At 57.6% G+C, this 13,966-nt stretch overlaps 1 long non-coding RNA gene across 5 annotated transcripts in view; it reads left to right on the forward strand.

Moving 5' to 3' along the window:
• LOC137453359 (uncharacterized) overlaps positions 1 to 13,966 on the forward strand; it is a 49,374-nt gene that overhangs the window by 2,559 nt on the left and 32,849 nt on the right. For 3 of the 5 annotated variants that reach the window (XR_010990336.1, XR_010990337.1, XR_010990339.1), the window contains exons 3-6: positions 681 to 842; positions 936 to 1,014; positions 8,695 to 8,856; positions 8,950 to 9,028. This is a non-coding gene — a long non-coding RNA (uncharacterized lncRNA). Of the gene's footprint in view, positions 1 to 680; positions 843 to 935; positions 1,015 to 6,663; positions 6,776 to 8,694; positions 8,857 to 8,949; positions 9,029 to 13,966 lie in introns of those variants that run through there. The other 2 variants (XR_010990338.1, XR_010990340.1) reach the window with 2 other exon arrangements.

A 13,966-nucleotide genomic window follows, 5' to 3' on the forward strand; every position in this document is an offset into this window, starting at 1 on the left:
ACTGGATAGGGTGCTTGGTTGCATGGTTTAGTTGATTAGGTGGTGTTGGATGATAGGTTGGACACGATGATCTTGAAGGTCTCTTCCAACCTGGTCCGGTCCATTCCATTTCATCCCATTCCAATCAACTAAACCATGGCACTGAGTGCCTCATCCAGTCTCTTTCTAAACACTTCCAGTGATGGTGACTCCACCACCTCCCTGGGCAGCACATTCCAAAGGCCAATCTCTCTTTCAACCTGCTCTATTCTATTCTATGAAGACCTTCTTCCTAACATCCTGGTTTCATTGGTGAGAGCAACAGACTTGGTTGCTGCCACCCGCTGCTAAGGGGTCTGAGTGGCCCCCAAATGGGGTTTGGAGGCAGATAAAGGTTTCTTTTGGCGTGTGAAGGGGTTTTGTGGGCATCTAGAAGGGGTGTGGAGCCCCCTGAAAGGGTCTGGGATAGTGTCAGGGGGTTCTGGGCTGGTCCACCAGCGGGTCTGGGGACATTAGAAGCGTCTGGGGGTACCTAAAACGGAGCTGGGCATATCAGATGGGGGGTTTGGGTGCCTCCAAGGGGGTTTTGTGGGCATCTAAGTTGGGGAATCTGGGGGAGTCCTGAAGGAGTTCGGGGGTTCTCCTCAAGCTATGAGCCGACACACAGAGAGATGTTAACGGACTTTCTTTGATCATTCCAGGTCTGGTGTGCTGGGACTGGCAGGATCTTCCTGAGCTGTCCACGTACAGTTTCTGTCGACACTCTTCAGCTCGTACATCCGGTTTGCTGACAGAGGGTGTGGGGTTTGTGGGGCCCGGCAGCGAGAGCTTTCCAAAGAGGAGCTCTTCAGGGCAGCTCCAAGGTTAGGTTTGGATTCTCCTGGAGTCGCACACAGAACGAGTCTCACGATTCCAGTGGTCTAATTTCATAGCTGCATTTTCTTCTCTCTGCCTAGGTGACAGGACGACCTCACTAATGAAGAGAGATAGCCTGAGCTCTGCAGGAACCTTGAACCCAAGCAGCCAGTGCCTTCTGTGAGTACAAGCTGTCCTTGCTCAACGTGGAAGTAGTTGAGAGCTGAAGCCAGACCACACCATAATTCCCTCAGCTTCCTCTTCTGCACATTAAACAGTCCCAGTTCCTTCAGCCACTCCTCGTAAGACTTGTTATCCAGACCCCTCACCAGCTTTGTGGCCCTTCTCTGGACTCACTCTCTCACAAGGGGTGTCCTGGGGAACACCACTTGTGCCCGGCCGGCCACCGGCTGGGTTTAACTCTGTTCCCCACCGCTCTTGGGGCCCGGCCATCCATCCTGTTCTGCTGTCCAGCAGTCCCTTTGAAAAAAAATCCATCTGAAAAAAGAAGTAGCAGAGAAGGAAAGTTGAAGCTGCAAAGATTGCAGTCCCCTCAGTTCTTGTGGTACCCGCTGTGAGATCCTAAGCCACCTGAACTGAGCCGGTCAGGCAGCCAAGCTAGTGCAGCAGTGTCTTCTGGAGAGTTGATAGGAGCCAGTTCTGTGGGGTTTGTTGAAGTGAGTGGCCAGTCGTTCTACATGAACAATTGTCTTAGTGCTAGCAAGTAGGAGGCTCTGAAGTGTGGTACTTTGAATGCTCCATTCATACTTGCCCTTCAGGAGGAGCCAGCTCTTTCATTGAAGGATCTTCCTGAGGTGTCCAAGTACAATTTCTGTTGACACTTTTCAGCTCTTACATCCAGGTTGCTGACAGAGGATGTTGGGTTTGTGGGCCCTGGCAGCGACAGTTTTCCAAAGAGGAGCTCTAAGGCCAGCTGCAAGGTTAGGTTTGGATTCTCCAGGGGTGCCTGTGCTTGAAAGCCCCCCAGAGGCCGTGCAGAGTGGTGCTCGCAGTAGCTCTGTGCAAGTCTGCCATGGGCTCAGGAGGCCAGTATCTAGAGAGAGGGAGAGGGAAGGACAGAGACACTTCTAAGACAGTTTTAAAGAAATAATTATGAGAAGAGGCAAATTAATTCTGGGGACTCATGTGATATGTCTGTTTAAGAGAAAAAAAAATGAAGGAGGTTTCTGACCATAACCAGGCTGACAAAGCACAGTAATGTGGTTTCCTATGGGATTCAACTCCTCCTGCATTGCACAGGACACTTCAACAGCTGTCCTGACAAGCTCTAAGTAATGAACTTAATCCACCCTGTGCAAGCAATGGGGCAAAAGATTACAAAATCCATGTATGCAATTGAGATGTGTTACATTGGGACGCCCAGGATACACCTCATCAAGCTCTCCTAGTTTTTAGACGCAAGATGGAAGAAGGAAGGGGGAAGACAGAGCAGAAGGTATATTTAAATATGAAACTCCTAGGCTGAAAGAAAAGAAAAACATTTTAAAGACCACTCAGTGAGACTCTGTCACCAGCATAGCTAATCACAGAATCACTGAGTGTTAGGGGCTGGAAGGGACCCCAAAATAGCATCCGGTCCAACCCCTGTGCCAGTGCAGGATCACCTGGGGCAGGTTTTGAATGTCTCCAGAGACTCCACTAACTCTCTGGGCAGCCTGCTCCAGGGCTCTGGCACACACAGTGAAAAGGTTTTCCCTTCTGTTCCTGTGGAACTTCCTCCTTTTATTCGTCGGACACAGCGAAGCCGCTGGGTCGTGTTGCTGCGGCAAGGTGACCCACCCTGTAGTTCAGGGCCTGGGTCTGTGCCTTCATGGCAGCCTGTTCCCTTGGCACCCTGTCAGCTTAACAGCCCTGTACTTGGGGTCTGTGTGACGAGTTGTGGAGCCCTCCATTCCCCCTTCTGTCCCCAGCAGCAGCCCAAGGTCCCTGTAAGCAGGGCTGGGGAGGCTGCTTTAGGCAGCTAACAGGAACCAACCTTGCCTGGCCCTTAGGGGGCTGAGGTCAGTCCCTGGGCTCCTGAAGAGGTGGTGTTGCGCTGCTGCCAGGAGGGCCGGCCCGTAGGTGGGGCACGGGCCAGAGCCTGTGGCTCTCTGTGGGGCTTTTTGGGAGTGCTGCTGAGGCCTCACTCTGTCCTGTTGGCATCCTTTGTCAGGGTAGCCAGATCCTAGGCCTGATGTCTGTCGTTAGCTCAATCGCAGAATTTGCTCGTCTGCTGTTCCTGTCCGTAAATTTTTGCCAGTGCTTCTGTAATAAAAAGGTTTTTATTTCTCCTGTAACTTGCAAGCTGGTGACCTCCTTAGGAGCACCACTGTGTTGTTCACAAAGTTCTTTGCTGTTGCAAAGCTGGGAGAAGTGTGAGGTTCAGCTGATGAAGTTTCTCTCTTTTAGAAGTGTCTGCTCAGCCGTCCTCTTCCTGGATCTCGGAGCTTTGTCTCTCCCTGTTTGCGGTGCCCCGACAAGGACTTGTGCCGACACATCCTCGGGAAGCTGAAACCACCAAAGGGTTTAATGGGTTTGAGACAAAATTCACCCAACTCATTCTGCGGTGGTGTACGGGAAAGAGTCGGTAGGGGAAGCCGCAGGACAGCCTGCAGCAAAGCTCAGGACTTGTTCCCTCGCCTCTTCCTTCTGCGCGTGTCCTCGTCGGCCGCCTGTGAGCGAGACGCTTCGCCAGCTGGCTTGTTTGAATTCAGTAAAGTTATGGCATGGAAGTTATCTGGTAGGAGTCGTTGCTAAACAGATGTAGTTGAAGCTTTGTATCTTCCGTTCTCTCTACTAGTTATTCTAATCTTGCCCTGTTGGTTTAGCCCATCAGTTTTCATGTTCTCTTCATCTATTAGTAGCAGAAGAAAGGGCCCCTTGATTCCAGTATTTCTTGCTGTAGTTCAGAGGTAGAGTTGGCTTTCCCTCTGACCTTTTATACTTTTACTTTGTGTTAAGTGGAACCCAAAACTGAATAGGATACTTTGTGTAAAGCTTGAGCAGCCCTTAACTTTCGAATTATTATACTGCATGCACTACTGCTTTGCAACATTCACAGGACTGTGGTGGTGTCAGATAGTTCACTTGCATTTAGTTCCTCAGGGGCCAGGCCTTCCTTTGGGCTGATAGTCTTGGCCAAAGCTGCAATGTTCAGTCCTTGCTGTGAAAGGCAGGAGGTGCTGGCTGGGCAGTTTGCTTTATTTTGTGCCTTTTTGGGGGCGAATCAAAGGGAGTGGGGGGATTGTGGGTGGGCTGGTTCTGCCACGTGGGGCAGGGGGCTGCTGCAGCAGAGGAGCAGGTGAGCGAGGGCTGGGGGCCCCCCCCTAAAGTGCTGAAAATTCTCCGAGGGGACCACACTATCTTTAAAAGTGTAAGTACTGGGGTGAGGCGAGGCGGAGGCAAACCTCTGGTTTGCAGCTGGAGAGGGAGGGCTTGGAGTGACTGGTGCGTAAGAAAGCTTTGGAAACGACCCCTGTCTGCCCTCTCTGCTTCTAAAAGGCTTTTAGCATTGGAAAATAAAACCCACGTGGGGGCCCGGCTGCTGCCCACGCCCAGGGAGGTGCTCAGTGCTGCCACCCGGTGTGCAACGGCCGGCAGTGCAGCCGTGCCGCGGCGTGTGCCGCCCCGGGGGAGCTAATTTCTGCAGCCTAACTGCGCTGAATGCTCGAAAATTCTTAGGGGGAGAGCGGAGAGCTTGACTCGAGCGTCGCTATGGATCCGGCGCCTGCGCCCTAGCCCGGATCTGCTTCCCAGTCGCTTCCAGTTCTCTGCCAGTCCTTTGGTGGGGGGAAACTGTTGGGACCGGGAGGGCACCGGGAGGAGGCCATTACTGTGTAGTTTGGTAATACCGACGGCTGCAGCTGGTGCTGAGCTAAACAGAATGATCACAGAAGGCTTTTGCTCTGAAGCCAGAGCTGCCTGCTGGCGGAACGAACGTTTTTCTGACAGCTCTTGGAGGAACATTTCTGTACAGGTGTTCCCCAGGGCTCCTCAGCTGCTCAGAACTCAACGTGTTGTCTTGGAGGGGAATAAAACCCAATGGAAAGCTGAGAGTGAGGTGACAACGCAGGCACCGCCCCCCCGGCGTGTCACCGTCCCCCCGGCGTGGCACCGCCCCCCCCAGCGCGGCACCGCCCCCGCCAGCGTGGCACCGCCCCGCCAGCGTGGCACCGCCCCGCCAGCGTGGCACCGCCCCGCCAGCGTGGCACCGCCCCCCCGCGTGGCACCGCCCCCCCAGCGTGGCACCGCCCCCGGCCAGCGTGTCACCGCCCCCGGCCAGCGTGTCACCGCCCCCGCCCAGCGTGTCACCGCCCCCCTCCAGCGTGTCACCGCCCCCCAGCCTGAACCCCACCCCCCAGCATGGCACCGCCGTCAACAACATGGCGCCAGATGCTTTCAGGGTTGTGGCTGGTAGAGGTTGCAGCTCTTCTGCTGTGTCCCAGGTCAGTGCCAGTCTCTGCTGCTTTGTGGGGTTTCTCTATAGCAGCCGCTGGAGGTGCGCGGGGCTTGGGGGGGTGGCCACCGGCGGGGCAGCGCGGGGCTTTTGGGGGGGGGGGGGGGGGGCGTGTCCGGGCTTGGCCGGTGGGGCTCTGCGGGGGTGGCGGCTGCTGCCTCAACCGTACCCAGAGGCCCCGTGGGAGCTCAATGCTGCCACCCTGTGTGTAATGGCCGGCAGTGCAGCCGTGCCGCGGCGTGTGCCGCCCCGGGGGAGCTCAATGCTGCCCCCCGGTGTGTAATGGCCGGCAGTGCAGCCGTACGGCGGCGTATAGCGCCCCGTGGGAGCTCAGTGCTCAACCCTGTGTGCAACGGCCGGCAGTGCAGCCGTGCCGCGGCGTGTGCCGCCCCGGGGGAGCTAATTTCTGCAGCCTAACTGCGCTGAATGCTCGAAAATTCTTAGGGGGAGAGCGGAGAGCTTGACTCGAGCGTCGCTATGGATCCGGCGCCTGCGCCCTAGCCCGGATCTGCTTCCCAGTCGCTTCCAGTTCTCTGCCAGTCCTTTGGTGGGGGGAAACTGTTGGGACCGGGAGGGCACCGGGAGGAGGCCATTACTGTGTAGTTTGGTAATACCGACGGCTGCAGCTGGTGCTGAGCTAAACAGAATGATCACAGAAGGCTTTTGCTCTGAAGCCAGAGCTGCCTGCTGGCGGAACGAACGTTTTTCTGACAGCTCTTGGAGGAACATTTCTGTACAGGTGTTCCCCAGGGCTCCTCAGCTGCTCTGAACTCAACGTGCTGTCTTGGAGGGGAATAAAACCCATGGAAAGCTGAGAGTGAGGTGACAACGCAGGCACCGTCCCCCCGGCGTGTCACCGTCCCCCCGGCGTGGCACCGCCCCCTCAGCGTTGCTCCGCCCCCCTCCAGCGTGTCACCGCCCCCCTCCAGCGTGTCACCGCCCCCCTCCAGCGTGTCACCGCCCCCCTCCAGCGTGTCACCGCCCCCCCCAGCGTGGCACCGCCCCCCCAGCGTGGCACCGCCCCCCCCAGCGTGGCACCGCCCCCCCCAGCGTGGCACCGCCCCCCCAGCGTGGCACCGCCCCCCCCCAGCGCGGCACCGCCCCCCCCAGCGCGGCACCGCCCCCGCCAGCGTGGCACCGCCCCCCCGCGTGGCACCGCCCCCCCCCAGCGTGGCACCGCCCCCCCAGCGTGTCACCGCCCCCCCAGCGTGTCACCGCCCCCCCCAGCGTGGCACCGCCCCCCCAGCGCGGCACCGCCCCCCCAGCGTGGCACCGCCCCCCCAGCGTGGCACCGCCCCCCCAGCGTGGCACCGCCCCCCCAGCGTGGCACCGCCCCCCCCCAGCGTGTCACCGCCCCCCTCCAGCGTGTCACCGCCCCCCAGCCTGAACCCCACCCCCCAGCATGGCACCGCCGTCAACAACATGGCGCCAGATGCTTTCAGGGTTGTGGCTGGTAGAGGTTGCAGCTCTTCTGCTGTGTCCCAGGTCAGTGCCAGTCTCTGCTGCTTTGTGGGGTTTCTCTATAGCAGCCGCTGGAGGTGCGCGGGGCTTGGGGGGGTGGCCACCGGCGGGGCAGCGCGGGGCTTTTGGGGGGGGGGGGGGGGCGTGTCCGGGCTTGGCCGGTGGGGCTCTGCGGGGGTGGCGGCTGCTGCATCAACCGTACCCAGAGGCCCCGTGGGAGCTCAATGCTGCCACCCTGTGTGTAATGGCCGTCAGTGCAGCCGTGCCGCGGCGTATAGCGCCCCGTGGGAGCTCAGTGCTCAACCCTGTGTGTAATGGCCGCAGTGCAGCCGTGCCGCGGCGTGTGCCGCCCCGTGGGAGCTAATTTCTGCAGCCTAACTGCGCCGAATGCTCGAAAATTCTTAAGGGAAGAGCGGAGAGCGGAGAGCTTGACTCGAGTGTCGCTATGGATCCGGCGCCTGCGCCCTAGCCCGGCTCTGCTCGCGCCAGGGGGGCAGCGTCCCGGTGGTCGCTATGGAAAAAAAATCCATCTGAAAAAGGAAGTAGCAGAGAAGGAAAGCTGAAGCTGCAAAGATTGCAGTCCCCTCAGTTCTGGTTGTAGCCGGGTGGGGGTTGGTCTCTTCTCCCAGGCAAGCAGCACCAGAACAAGAGGACACAGTCTCAAGCTGTGCCAGGGGAGGTTTAGGCTGGATGTTAGGAAGAGGCTTACAGCTTGGCCAAAGACTCTTCCGATCCCTGTCTTCTGGTCGTGACCAGCAGCGTGCCCGGGTGGCCAAGAAGGCCACTGGCAACCTGGCCAATATCAGGATCAGAGTGGCCAGCAGGAGCAGGGAGGTCATTCTGCCCCTGCACTTGGCACTGGTTAGGGCACACCTTGAGTCCCGTGTCCAGTTCTGGGCCCCTCCGTTTAAGCAAGACGTTGAGTTGCTGGAAGGTGTCCGGAGAAGGGCAACAAAGCTGGGGAGGGGTTTGGAGCACAGGCCTGTGAGGAGAGGCTGAGGGAGCTGGGGTTGCTTAGCCTGGAGAAGAGGAGGCTCAGGGGAGACCTTCTTGCTTTCTACGACTCCCTGAAGGGAGGTTGTAGCCAGGTGGGGGTTGGTCTCTTCTTCCAGGCAAGCAGCACCAGAACAAGAGGACACAGTCTCAAGCTGTGCCAGGGGAGGTTTAGGCTAGAGGTTAGGAAGAGGTTCTGCACAGAGAGAGTGATTGCCCATTGGAATGGGCTGCCCAGGGAGGTGGTGGAGTCACCATCTTTGGAGGTGTTCAGGAGGAGACTGGATAGGGTGCTTGGTTGCATGGTTTAGTTGATTAGGTGGTGTTGGATGATAGGTTGGACACGATGATCTTGAAGGTCTCTTCCAACCTGGTCCATTCCATCCCATTCCAATCAACTAAACCATGGCACTGAGTGCCTCATCCAGTCTCTTTCTAAACACTCCCAGTGATGGTGACTCCACCACCTCCCTGGGCAGCACATTCCAAAGGCCAATCTCTCTTTCAACCTGCTCTATTCTATTCTATGAAGACCTTCTTCCTAACATCCTGGGTTCATTGGTGAGAGCAACAGACTTGGTTGCTGCCACCCGCTGCTAAGGGGTCTGAGTGGCCCCCAAATGGGGTTTGGAGGCAGGTAAAGGTTTCTTTTGGCGTGTGAAGGGGTTTTGTGGGCCTCTAGAAGGGGTGTGGAGCCCCCTGAAAGGGTCTGGGATAGTGTCAGGGGGTTCTGGGCTGGTCTACCAGCGGGTCTGGGGACATTAGAAGCGTCTGGGGGTACCTAAAATGGAGCTGGGCGTATGAGATGGGGGGTTTGGGTGCCTCCAAAGGGGTTTTGTGGGCATCTAAGTTGGGGAATCTGGGGGGGTCCTGAAGGAGTTGGGGGGTTCTCGTCAAGCTATGAGCAGACACACAGAGAGATGTTAACGGACTTTCTTTGATCATTCCAGGTCTGGTGTGCTGGGACTGGCAGGATCTTCCTGAGCTGTCCACGTACAGTTTCTGTCGACACTCTTCAGCTCGTACATCCGGTTTGCTGACAGAGGGTGTGGGGTTTGTGGGGCCCGGCAGCGAGACTTTTCCAAAGAGGAGCTCTTCAGGGCAGCTCCAAGGTTAGGTTTGGATTCTCCTGGAGTCGCACACAGAACGAGTCTCACGATTCCAGTGGTCTAATTTCATAGCTGCATTTTCTTCTCTCTGCCTAGGTGACAGGACGACCTCACTAATGAAGAGAGATAGCCTGAGCTCTGCAGGAACCTTGAACCCAAGCAGCCAGTGCCTTCTGTGAGTACAAGCTGTCCTTGCTCAACGTGGAAGTAGTTGAGAGCTGAAGCCAGACCACACCATAATTCCCTCAGCTTCCTCTTCTGCACATTAAACAGTCCCAGTTCCTTCAGCCACTCCTCATAAGGCTTGTTATCCAGACCCCTCACCAGCTTTGTGGCCGTTCTCTGGACTCACTCTCTCACAAGGGGTGTCCTGGGGAACACCACTTGTGCCCGGCCGGCCACCGGCTGGGTTTAACTCTGTTCCCCACCGCTCTTGGGGCCCGGCCATCCATCCTGTTCTGCTGTCCAGCAGTCCCTTTGAAAAAAAATCCATCTGAAAAAAGAAGTAGCAGAGAAGGAAAGTTGAAGCTGCAAAGATTGCAGTCCCCTCAGTTCTTGTGGTACCCGCTGTGAGATCCTAAGCCACCTGAACTGAGCCGGTCAGGCAGCCAAGCTAGTGCAGCAGTGTCTTCTGGAGAGTTGATAGGAGCCAGTTCTGTGGGGTTTGTTGAAGTGAGTGGCCAGTCGTTCTACATGAACAATTGTCTTAGTGCTAGCAAGTAGGAGGCTCTGAAGTGTGGTACTTTGAATGCTCCATTCATACTTGCCCTTCAGGAGGAGCCAGCTCTTTCATTGAAGGATCTTCCTGAGGTGTCCAAGTACAATTTCTGTTGACACTTTTCAGCTCTTACATCCAGGTTGCTGACAGAGGATGTTGGGTTTGTGGGCCCTGGCAGCGACAGTTTTCCAAAGAGGAGCTCTAAGGCCAGCTGCAAGGTTAGGTTTGGATTCTCCAGGGGTGCCTGTGCTTGAAAGCCCCCCAGAGGCCGTGCAGAGTGGTGCTCGCAGTAGCTCTGTGCAAGTCTGCCATGGGCTCAGGAGGCCAGTATCTAGAGAGAGGGAGAGGGAAGGACAGAGACACTTCTAAGACAGTTTTAAAGAAATAATTATGAGAAGAGGCAAATTAATTCTGGGGACTCATGTGATATGTCTGTTTAAGAGAAAAAAAAATGAAGGAGGTTTCTGACCATAACCAGGCTGACAAAGCACAGTAATGTGGTTTCCTATGGGATTCAACTCCTCCTGCATTGCACAGGACACTTCAACAGCTGTCCTGACAAGCTCTAAGTAATGAACTTAATCCACCCTGTGCAAGCAATGGGGCAAAAGATTACAAAATCCATGTATGCAATTGAGATGTGTTACATTGGGACGCCCAGGATACACCTCATCAAGCTCTCCTAGTTTTTAGACGCAAGATGGAAGAAGGAAGGGGGAAGACAGAGCAGAAGGTATATTTAAATATGAAACTCCTAGGCTGAAAGAAAAGAAAAACATTTTAAAGACCACTCAGTGAGACTCTGTCACCAGCATAGCTAATCACAGAATCACTGAGTGTTAGGGGTTGGAAGGGACCCCAAAATAGCATCCGGTCCAACCCCTGTGCCAGTGCAGGATCACCTGGGGCAGGTTTTGAATGTCTCCAGAGACTCCACTAACTCTCTGGGCAGCCTGCTCCAGGGCTCTGGCACACACAGTGAAAAGGTTTTCCCTTCTGTTCCTGTGGAACTTCCTCCTTTTATTCGTCGGACACAGCGAAGCCGCTGGGTCGTGTTGCTGCGGCAAGGTGACCCACCCTGTAGTTCAGGGCCTGGGTCTGTGCCTTCATGGCAGCCTGTTCCCTTGGCACCCTGTCAGCTTAACAGCCCTGTACTTGGGGTCTGTGTGACGAGTTGTGGAGCCCTCCATTCCCCCTTCTGTCCCCAGCAGCAGCCCAAGGTCCCTGTAAGCAGGGCTGGGGAGGCTGCTTTAGGCAGCTAACAGGAACCAACCTTGCCTGGCCCTTAGGGGGCTGAGGTCAGTCCCTGGGCTCCTGAAGAGGTGGTGTTGCGCTGCTGCCAGGAGGGCCGGCCCGTAGGTGGGGCACGGGCCAGAGCCTGTGGCTCTCTGTGGGGCTTTTTGGGAGTGCTGCTGAGGCCTCACTCTGTCCTGTTGGCATCCTTTGTCAGGGTAGCCAGATCCTAGGCCTGATGTCTGTCGTTAGCTCAATCGCAGAATTTGCTCGTCTGCTGTTCCTGTCCGTAAATTTTTGCCAGTGCTTCTGTAATAAAAAGGTTTTTATTTCTCCTGTAACTTGCAAGCTGGTGACCTCCTTAGGAGCACCACTGTGTTGTTCACAAAGTTCTTTGCTGTTGCAAAGCTGGGAGAAGTGTGAGGTTCAGCTGATGAAGTTTCTCTCTTTTAGAAGTGTCTGCTCAGCCGTCCTCTTCCTGGATCTCGGAGCTTTGTCTCTCCCTGTTTGCGGTGCCCCGACAAGGACTTGTGCCGACACATCCTCGGGAAGCTGAAACCACCAAAGGGTTTAATGGGTTTGAGACAAAATTCACCCAACTCATTCTGCGGTGGTGTACGGGAAAGAGTCGGTAGGGGAAGCCGCAGGACAGCCTGCAGCAAAGCTCAGGACTTGTTCCCTCGCCTCTTCCTTCTGCGCGTGTCCTCGTCGGCCGCCTGTGAGCGAGACGCTTCGCCAGCTGGCTTGTTTGAATTCAGTAAAGTTATGGCATGGAAGTTATCTGGTAGGAGTCGTTGCTAAACAGATGTAGTTGAAGCTTTGTATCTTCCGTTCTCTCTACTAGTTATTCTAATCTTGCCCTGTTGGTTTAGCCCATCAGTTTTCATGTTCTCTTCATCTATTAGTAGCAGAAGAAAGGGCCCCTTGATTCCAGTATTTCTTGCTGTAGTTCAGAGGTAGAGTTGGCTTTCCCTCTGACCTTTTATACTTTTACTTTGTGTTAAGTGGAACCCAAAACTGAATAGGATACTTTGTGTAAAGCTTGAGCAGCCCTTAACTTTCGAATTATTATACTGCATGCACTACTGCTTTGCAACATTCACAGGACTGTGGTGGTGTCAGATAGTTCACTTGCATTTAGTTCCTCAGGGGCCAGGCCTTCCTTTGGGCTGATAGTCTTGGCCAAAGCTGCAATGTTCAGTCCTTGCTGTGAAAGGCAGGAGGTGCTGGCTGGGCAGTTTGCTTTATTTTGTGCCTTTTTGGGGGCGAATCAAAGGGAGTGGGGGGATTGTGGGTGGGCTGGTTCTGCCACGTGGGGCAGGGGGCTGCTGCAGCAGAGGAGCAGGTGAGCGAGGGCTGGGGGCCCCCCCCTAAAGTGCTGAAAATTCTCCGAGGGGACCACACTATCTTTAAAAGTGTAAGTACTGGGGTGAGGCGAGGCGGAGGCAAACCTCTGGTTTGCAGCTGGAGAGGGAGGGCTTGGAGTGACTGGTGCGTAAGAAAGCTTTGGAAACGACCCCTGTCTGCCCTCTCTGCTTCTAAAAGGCTTTTAGCATTGGAAAATAAAACCCACGTGGGGGCCCGGCTGCTGCCCACGCCCAGGGAGGTGCTCAGTGCTGCCACCCGGTGTGCAACGGCCGGCAGTGCAGCCGTGCCGCGGCGTGTGCCGCCCCGGGGGAGCTAATTTCTGCAGCCTAACTGCGCTGAATGCTCGAAAATTCTTAGGGGGAGAGCGGAGAGCTTGACTCGAGCGTCGCTATGGATCCGGCGCCTGCGCCCTAGCCCGGATCTGCTTCCCAGTCGCTTCCAGTTCTCTGCCAGTCCTTTGGTGGGGGGAAACTGTTGGGACCGGGAGGGCACCGGGAGGAGGCCATTACTGTGTAGTTTGGTAATACCGACGGCTGCAGCTGGTGCTGAGCTAAACAGAATGATCACAGAAGGCTTTTGCTCTGAAGCCAGAGCTGCCTGCTGGCGGAACGAACGTTTTTCTGACAGCTCTTGGAGGAACATTTCTGTACAGGTGTTCCCCAGGGCTCCTCAGCTGCTCAGAACTCAACGTGTTGTCTTGGAGGGGAATAAAACCCAATGGAAAGCTGAGAGTGAGGTGACAACGCAGGCACCGCCCCCCCCGGCGTGTCACCGTACCCCCGGCGTGGCACCGCCCCCTCAGCGTGGCTCCGTCCCCCTCCAGCGTGGCTCCGTCCCCCTCCAGCGTGTCACCGCCCCCCTCCAGCGTGTCACCGCCCCCCTCCAGCGTGTCACCGCCCCCCTCCAGCGTGTCACCGCCCCCCCAGCGTGGCACCGCCCCCCCAGCGTGGCACCGCCCTCCCCAGCGTGGCACCGCCCCCCCAGCGTGGCACCGCCCCCCCAGCGTGACACCGCCCCCCCCAGCGTGGCACCGCCCCCCCAGCGTGGCACCGCCCCCCCCAGCGTGGCACCGCCCCCCCCCCCAGCGTGGCACCGCCCCCCCCAGCGTGGCACCGCCCCCCCCAGCGTGGCACCGCCCCCCCAGCGTGGCACCGCCCCCCCCAGCGTGGCACCGCCCCCCCCAGCGTGGTACCGCCCCCCCAGCGTGGCACCGCCCCCCAGCGTGGCACCGCCCCCCCCCAGCGCGGCACCGCCCCCGCCAGCGTGGCACCGCCCCGCCAGCGTGGCACCGCCCCGCCAGCGTGGCACCGCCCCCCAGCGTGGCACCGCCCCCCCCGCGTGGCACCGCCCCGCCAGCGTGGCACCGCCCCCCAGCGTGGCACCGCCCCCCCGCGTGGCACCGCCCCCCCAGCGTGGCACCGCCCCCGCCCAGCGTGTCACCGCCCCCCTCCAGCGTGTCACCGCCCCCCAGCCTGAACCCCACCCCCCAGCATGGCACCGCCGTCAACAACATGGCGCCAGATGCTTTCAGGGTTGTGGCTGGTAGAGGTTGCAGCTCTTCTGCTGTGTCCCAGGTCAGTGCCAGTCTCTGCTGCTTTGTGGGGTTTCTCTATAGCAGCCGCTGGAGGTGCGCGGGGCTTGGGGGGGTGGCCACCGGCGGGGCAGCGCGGGGCTTTTGGGGGGGGGGGGGGGGGGCGTGTCCGGGCTTGGCCGGTGGGGCTCTGCGGGGGTGGCGGCTGCTGCCTCAACCGTACCCAGAGGCCCCGTGGGAGCTCAATGCTGCCACCCTGTGTG

The sequence above is a fragment of the Melanerpes formicivorus genome, unplaced genomic scaffold, assembly GCF_026170545.1.
Source record: "Melanerpes formicivorus ecotype bairdi unplaced genomic scaffold, bMelFor1.0.p_v2 SCAF_65, whole genome shotgun sequence".
In the NCBI taxonomy this organism is placed as follows: Eukaryota; Metazoa; Chordata; class Aves; order Piciformes; family Picidae; genus Melanerpes; species Melanerpes formicivorus.